Below are 7,825 nucleotides of genomic sequence, written 5' to 3' on the forward strand. Positions count from 1 at the left end.
GGCCCTAGTAAACATCCCGCGTTTTCATCAGGGAAGCTGAAAGGCCCAACCTATGAGTGAGAAAGTACCAGAAATAGGCCAGCCATCACAGAAGTGAAGACGTTAGCATTTGTATTCCTTATTTGAGGCAGGTGATCTGGAATTGCTGGTTCTCTCAGCCTACCTGCCTGCCAGAAAGAAAACGAAATCCTATCTGGATTAAGATGACGTCTTCCAGACTCTTGTTAATTTTTAATGTGATATCCAGCATGGAATTAAACACACATATACATATCTCCAAAAAAAGTAAGAAACAAAACAGACACACGGACAAAACACATCACAGGAGATCAAGAAAATGAAGTTATTGGACCAAAGCAACAACCAGAACTATGAGGAATATGTTCAAGGAATTGACAGAGAATATTGAAAGAAACGTGTGACATGAATGAACAAGTTTCTCAACTTCTCTTGGTCTCATCTGTGAAATGACGATAAAACAGCCATCACCGGAAACAGTATATCAAAAGCAGGAATGAGAACGATGGTCCAGCTTTATGGAGCATGGACCTTGAGCAGAGTAACACAATACACTGTTCATATGTTTGCAGTGATGCTGCTATAAGCAGCCGACTGTGATGCCAGCCATATAAAATAGAATGAAACATTTGCCTGATAATACGGTATGACCTATCAAAAATATTCCTATATTAAATACATAATCAAGGATATCCTTTTAGAAACTATTCAACGAATGCACGTGCAAGTGGCCGAATTTTATTTTTTAATTAAAAAAATTTTTTTCTAAAGACCTTTAAAGCTCATTAACTCTCCCACCATTTAATGTCCCATTTTCGTAACAGACTCTGAAACTCAGAGTGACTTTCTGGGGGCCCAGAGCAAATAGACATACATTGGTGCGGGTCATAAAATGTAGTTATATTAGGAAGTTTTTACGGAGAAGCACATTTGAATACATCAGACCTGCAGTGCAGAAGCACACTATATTTTTGTGGATGAACATTTTTTTTTCCCACTGGAGGGTGCAATTTGTCAGTGTATCAAGATTCCCACGGCTCCTTTAATGAGTGTACTTTATAAATAATGACAGAGAGATGATTATTTCAAAGACACTCGTGTAGGAGGTGAGCAGATTTCATGAAACTATGGAACTAAAATCACACTAATAGGAATCTGGGCTTTATACTACAATATAGTTATGATTTAATGAGGGACGAGCTGTTTATAAGCTGAACATAGTTTATTCTTTAATTCTCCTTTTTGGACACTATGTATGACTTTCTTGGTTGTTAGTACTACATAAATGTATCCTAATAATTCGTAATGAAGAAAAATACAGTCCTACCTATAATATTATAAAGTTTCTGCATGCATTTAAAATTCTCTATAAAATATAGATCACTTTTCTATTATTAGCCTTTACTCACAGTAATATGTGTTCTAAAATTAAATGTAAATGTAATAAGCATAAAACTAATATATACGTTTAACCAAAAAAAGTTTTCTTTTGTTATATACCTCTCATACAGTATGAAGGCTTTAGATAACGTGTGCTATAGATAAAAAACTAATACAATACGAGTTATAATTATCATAACAACCAACATTGACTGAACACCAACTAGGTGTCAGGTTGAGTTCTCTATTGATTATGTCCGTGTCTAACCACCTGATCCTCACAACGTCAACAGATGGGAATCATTTTCCTCATTTCACAGATGAGGAGACGAGATGTCAAATGACTTGCCCAAATTCGTACCGTTTATCCCAGGACTCACCTCGGGTGGCCTGACTCCACGGCCTGGACTTAGCCCCTGTTTCATAACTACCTTAATCTAGCTGCTGCCAGCCATGGCTTCTCATAGAGTCATGTCTTGGGTTTTGTTACAGGCACGTTCCATCATGGGTTAAAGTCTCAAAGATGTCCATCAACCATCGCGGTTTTTGCTTGGTCTAAGGAGATAGAATTCCCGTTGACCTGACTTAGATAAATGATCTTGCAGCACTGACTGTGGATTGCCTTCCCCAGCAGCCTTTCTTCCTTCCCTGCCAGGAACAGAGCACCAACATTCTGCAGGCACATTTTTTCCCCATGCGGAGATCTTTGTGGTTCTCGCTATGATGAGTGAATTTTTTATTGAAACCTGGCATTTTGCATGTTATGTTAAGAGACGCCAGGTCTTATTTAAAGCTCGTGCGGTGGCTGGCTTCCTCTGGCCCTGTTTCTGCATGGGAAAGGGTGGGTGCATTGTCTGCGGTCGGGTGGGGTACAAGTCCCGATTCCTCGTGGACTCTCTGTTGACACCCGAGAAGGAAAGGGATGTCGTCTTATTGCTTCCAGGTGGCCGCCACTGACCCCTGAGCGGAGACAGCGTTCTCGCTTTCCCACAGGGCTCCCACGACACCACTCAGAGGGAGGGGCCTCATAATGGCTGAGGGCGAGGGAAATCCAGGCTCCCCACGGAGCCTCCATTGGCAATATGGGGAGGGGCCTTGTACCCCCTAGTGGGTGCCAGTCCAAGGTCCCTGCTCAGCCTTCTCTGACAGGATCCCAGCGGGAGAGTGGGGGTGACTTGTTCCAGCCTGGTGGGTGAACGTCTAGACTCCCCACTATGCCTTTTCTGGAACGCGTAGAGGTGGGGCCACAGTTTTGTTTTTTTTTTTTCCTGTGGTGTTTGTTTGAAATTGAGCCGTTACCATTTAAAAGTTTTTTGTCTTGATAGGTTCCTTTTCCCCAGTCCTTTGGCTAAAGAGAGCAGGTTTTTGCTGGAGGGTTTGTTGTGTTTTTTTTTTTGGCCTGCATCCATTGGTATTTCTGAATTTCTGAATTGCTGGCTCCTTCAGTTCTAAGTTAGGACTTATGAGTCCAAAGCAAAACGCCCCAAACACAAAGAGCTTATTATGGTGTCATTTTTTGAGCCCCGAGCCTATTAGCCAGTCCGCTTTCTTCTCTCTGTCATCCAGTCTCCTTACGTTTGCTTCACACATAATGTCCAGGGCTTTTAACTGTCATTAGCAGAAGGAACAAGGAAAAGTATGTCCACTCCATTTTCCTGGACAAGGTCCCAAGAATATTTTCAGATTTTTAAGGGGTTGGAAAAGAGCAAAAGAAGAAGAAAATTTCATGAAACCTGAGACTGATGTGGAATTTGAAATTCAGTGTCTAAAAATGAAGTTTTAAGGATCTATGGCTGCTTTTTTTTTTTTTTTTTTTTTGAGACAATGGCAGAGGTGAAGTAGCTGCATCACAGACTGCATGGTTTGCAAACCCTGAAATATTTACCGGCTAAACCTTGATCGAAATCTGCTGGATCACAGAAGGGAGTGGATCATCATCAACAGAGCTTTTCATTAAAAAAAGCTGAGCAGAGGACGTCCTCCACCGAAACTGGAGGAGGGAAGGACGGGTACTGATATTTTATACAAAAAACAGTAATTTTTTATTTCATCAATCCGAAGAAGTACTTTTTCGCACATTTTAACCTCTCTGGCGTGACTTACGATCAATACCTTGTCACAGTTTAATAGATGGCAGTTTTTCTTTCTTAGCGATATGTAAAATGATGATGACGTCTCAGGTTTAATGAAACGTGTGATTGGCTGGAGCCATCACAAATAAATCCCTGCACAGTTAAGAATATATATGCTTTGGCGTTTAAGCCAGAAGCGACTCAGGTTATACCGACTAACTTCTTAGACGTTGACCTCAGAGTCGCTCTTTAATTCTTGTTAGTGCAAAGCCTTTTTCGCTTGCAATTTTTTTCCAATGAAACCATTTTCTGACAAAGTCTGGTATACAAACTCTTCATATATTTTCTGTCAAAATGTTTCCCGAGAAGCTTGACTTCTTCCAAAATTTTTTTTCTTCTTCCGATTATACATTTCTGTGTAGTTGTAACTTCTGTTTGCAGGTCAGAATCCTATGACCAAGGCTGTCATTGTCATAACGTGGACCACTCCTAATCCTAAGAGTCAAAAATAACAAGTCCAGAAGTAAATTTGAAAGGCACAATGCAAGGTGCCTATTTCCCACTTATCTAAACTTTCAAGGGCACTTAGCAGTTAGAAGAAGATTATAAGTACAGACAGATTTCATGATTAGAAGGTTCATTAGTAAGAAGGTACAGAATACTAATCACAAGACTTTCATTTGCACTGACAAGGTCCGACCCAGCCAGCCTTCATCAGTGACGGTGGAATTGCTCCCTCGTGGCAGCGACCACAGGCAAGGCAGAGAAAACATGTTTTTCACGGAGGAATTCATCAAAAGTAAGCAGAACCGTATCACACACCATTGCTTTCAAGGACTCCCCAGAGAGCAGCCAGCTTCGGAATCAGTGTGTTTGGTCTGTAAAATGCGAAAATGCTCAGGGGGAGTTTGCATGAGAAAGGAAAACAGTTTAAATCTTGCAGCTCAGGGGAAAAACAACCATCGCGTGAATCTGCACCTTAAATAATCGAATTGCCCACGAGCGGGTGCTTCCGCCCATATTAAATCTATAAGCACAGGAGTATACTCGGCTCCTATGCAGTAATTGTAAGTGTTGCAAACTCTTGGAAATGTTTTCATTTTTTTAATATTGGGACACCAAAAAGATTACCGTATTAATATTAGTTTTAAGCCTGGAAGAATGTTTTCACATTATAATTATAAATGTGTCTTTCCACGAAAGTCACAGTTTTCAACAAAATACGCCCTCATCATATGAACGCATTTTCTGAAGAATGATTAAGTCCCCAGAACTATGCTCGGGGCCTGTTAAGGGCAAAAGCGAGCTCTGCCCATGTCCCCTCTGCAAAGGGCTCACCGCTCACGTTATAAATTGAGCAAAAACAGATAACTGGAAATTATATAAAACAAAGTATAACCGAGTGGGAAGCACCCACGCTCTGGAGTCAGACAAATCTGACTTTGAGTCCTTTTAATTACGTAGCTGCCCTGGGCGCCAGTCTCCTGGTCTGTGAGATAGGACAATACTAACGCCCAGGGTTGGGATGAGTGTCAGGTGAATGGCGATCATTGTAACCGACTCCAAATTGTGTGGTAAATATTCCAAATATAGAAATGTTTGAGAGAAGGAGAGAAGGAGATCCAGACATGAGCAAAAGCCTCCTGGGGTCGAACGCCATTGATAGAAAGGTTTTCAAGCGAAGCGATTTCACCCGTCCTCCTGGCTGTCCACTTGGTGGCCCTCACCTCCACATCAATGTTTAACATGATTTCCATAAAATACGATCGCAGCCAGTATTTACTGAGAAATCGAAGCACAGATGCCACGTTGCTTTCCGTTTTGTTATTCTCCTTGGAGAAATGGTGCTCCGAACACGCTCCATCAGATGTCCCATCACAGGCCTGCCCCACAGGCTGTGGAACCCCGAGCGGTCACTTGATACGTGCGTGAACGGACATGGCCGTGCTCGGATAAAACTCGACGAACGCAGAAATGCGGATTCCATAGAATGGTTACATTTTGCGTGTCACGAAATAGTCTATTTAAATTTCTTTCGACCATTTACAAATGTAAAAACCCATCCCCAGCTTGCAGATGGTATAAAAACCAGCAGGTGTTTAGAGCTGGTTTGCAGACTACAGTTTGCATCCCCCCAACCCCCACCCCCGGCCCTAAATGGCCACAGTTCCTGTTATCCAGACGATCCCACTTTATCCGTCATATCACAGCCGGAATTTCCATTCTGAAGTTCAAACCGCTAATCCGATCACACCCGTCCTTCTCGTGATCCTGCGGACTCTCCAGAGCCTCAGCGATGCCTTCCAGGCCACGACACCTGCTTCGCTTCGCTCCCTCGGACACGCCTTTCGCTTCCTCCGTGTCCGCATCCCTTGGCCGAGCCAATCCCAATTATTCGCCGATTCCACACATACATCTCTTACATTCTGCTCTCTCCTGGGTCCTGAACGCCTTCGCCACACTTTGGTGTCCGGCATCTTTTTTCCTTGGTCTTAAAAAGTCCGTTTAAAATGGCATCTCTTCCAGAAAATTGTCCCTGAATTTTCAAGCAGAATGAAGCACCTCTGCACTCCGTTTTCATAGCATGTTGGACACGTTTCAAACGTTTATCTCATTACATTATGATTCATTATATTCATGGTTGTCTACGCCGATTTTAACGTGTGCTCTTAATGTAAGGTTGGGCTCATTTGTCTCTGTTTTCGCAAAACCTGGTATATATTTGGGACTTCACAAATGACTTTGATGCCAAAAGGAAAGAATTCGATTTGAGTGCTCACATCCGCTATCCTTCACACAAAATTTGTTTTCTAAGGAAGGGAAAAAAATCATACACAGAACATTTGGGGGAGGAAAGTAATATATAGGCTTATTTTTTTATAAAGCAAAGAATCACTTGGTAAACACAAATTGACTATAAAATTTGTTTTGAATGTTTTTCTTAGTGGGTTTGAATTTTTAAGGTAACAGTTTCACTGGCTAAAACTATCAAGGTTTTAAAGAAATCACAGCTCTTCGTGCTGATAGCATCTACAGTCACTTCTGGGGAAGCCCAGTGAGGTCAAAATTCTACACCTGAGGTTTGGGAAGCTCCTTTCAGTAGTAAGCACCGAGGTACAGAAACAGTCTCAACAGAGTTCATCGCGAATGTGTGGAAACTCTCATGGCGCACAAGCTTCAGGCAACGAGTGATCCCAAGTCGGACCTCACAGCTCTCTCCATACCTCTCGGCTCACTCCTGGCTTCTCTTCCCCCACGGTGGGGCTAGACACATCTATTTATAGATCTGAGCGTAATTCTTGGGAAGAAAGCTGCAGCACGTGTATTGGATAAAAAGCGTTCTGCAGGCTCGTGTACTCTCTGATCGTTCAGTGTGGATGGTCATCCAGGCTCCTCGAAGACCCGGGGCAGCCCACGCATCCCTCCGCACTCCCTTGCCTTCCCTTGCCATGAGCGAGGCTCACAAAATTCTAAGCCGTCGTTATTTATAGCAAGATATAAGAAAACATACTATAGGGTGCTGAAGGCTTTAGTCGACTGAGTTTAGAAATTCATACCGATGTCGAGGGTGACGACTACACAGAACCATCCGTGTTCTTTTCTTGGGAGTGTCACAGTGATTTATGATGTAAACAGGGATATATTTTTTTTCCTCATCGTCTTCTCTCTCCTACTCGAATCCCAGGTTCTGTTGTGGTTTCTTCTTCTCTGTGCTGGCAATAACAGGATTTGAAAGAGCAAAAGGGCCTCATCTGTTTTAATTTCTGATCAGGGACAGAGATGAACTAGAGCCAGGACTGTCGCCTGACCTCTGTAAATTAGTTTTTATGAAGATATCTTTATATATCTTTAAATGAAATACGATGATTTCTAAAGGCAATCACAGGGATTGAATAAAAGAAGTTCATATATGCCAATAAATTGAGGAACCGCTGGACCGTTTTATGTCACATCGCAAATGTATAATATTTGCGTTCTCCCAACATCTCTAGACGATATCTCGCAGTTACACTGTCACAGAACTTACTAACACAAACATTTTTAATATATCCGATAATTTTATGCTGGGCCTTTTCCTCTACGGAGACTTTTTTCCACACGTCCCAGCGGACAGCGATTTATTCACTGGGTTTTGTTGTTATTGATACTCGAGCTTGTCACGAAGTCTGCGTTAATACTTTTCTCTTTATGTGTCTAATGGGCGTGTGCTTCTTCTGCATCTTTCCCCCTTATCTGATGGCCATGCCCTCGAGTCATTCGGAGGGGTTGTGTCTTTTCCGTTGGGTGTAGTTTAGCAGCACGTTACGGTAAATCCGGGTGCAGGGCCCCGCCGTAGACAGACCGCTCAGAGTCTC

The sequence above is a fragment of the Pteropus vampyrus genome, unplaced genomic scaffold (genome assembly GCF_000151845.1).
Source record: "Pteropus vampyrus isolate Shadow unplaced genomic scaffold, Pvam_2.0 Scaffold131, whole genome shotgun sequence".
Classification (NCBI taxonomy): domain Eukaryota; kingdom Metazoa; phylum Chordata; class Mammalia; order Chiroptera; family Pteropodidae; genus Pteropus; species Pteropus vampyrus.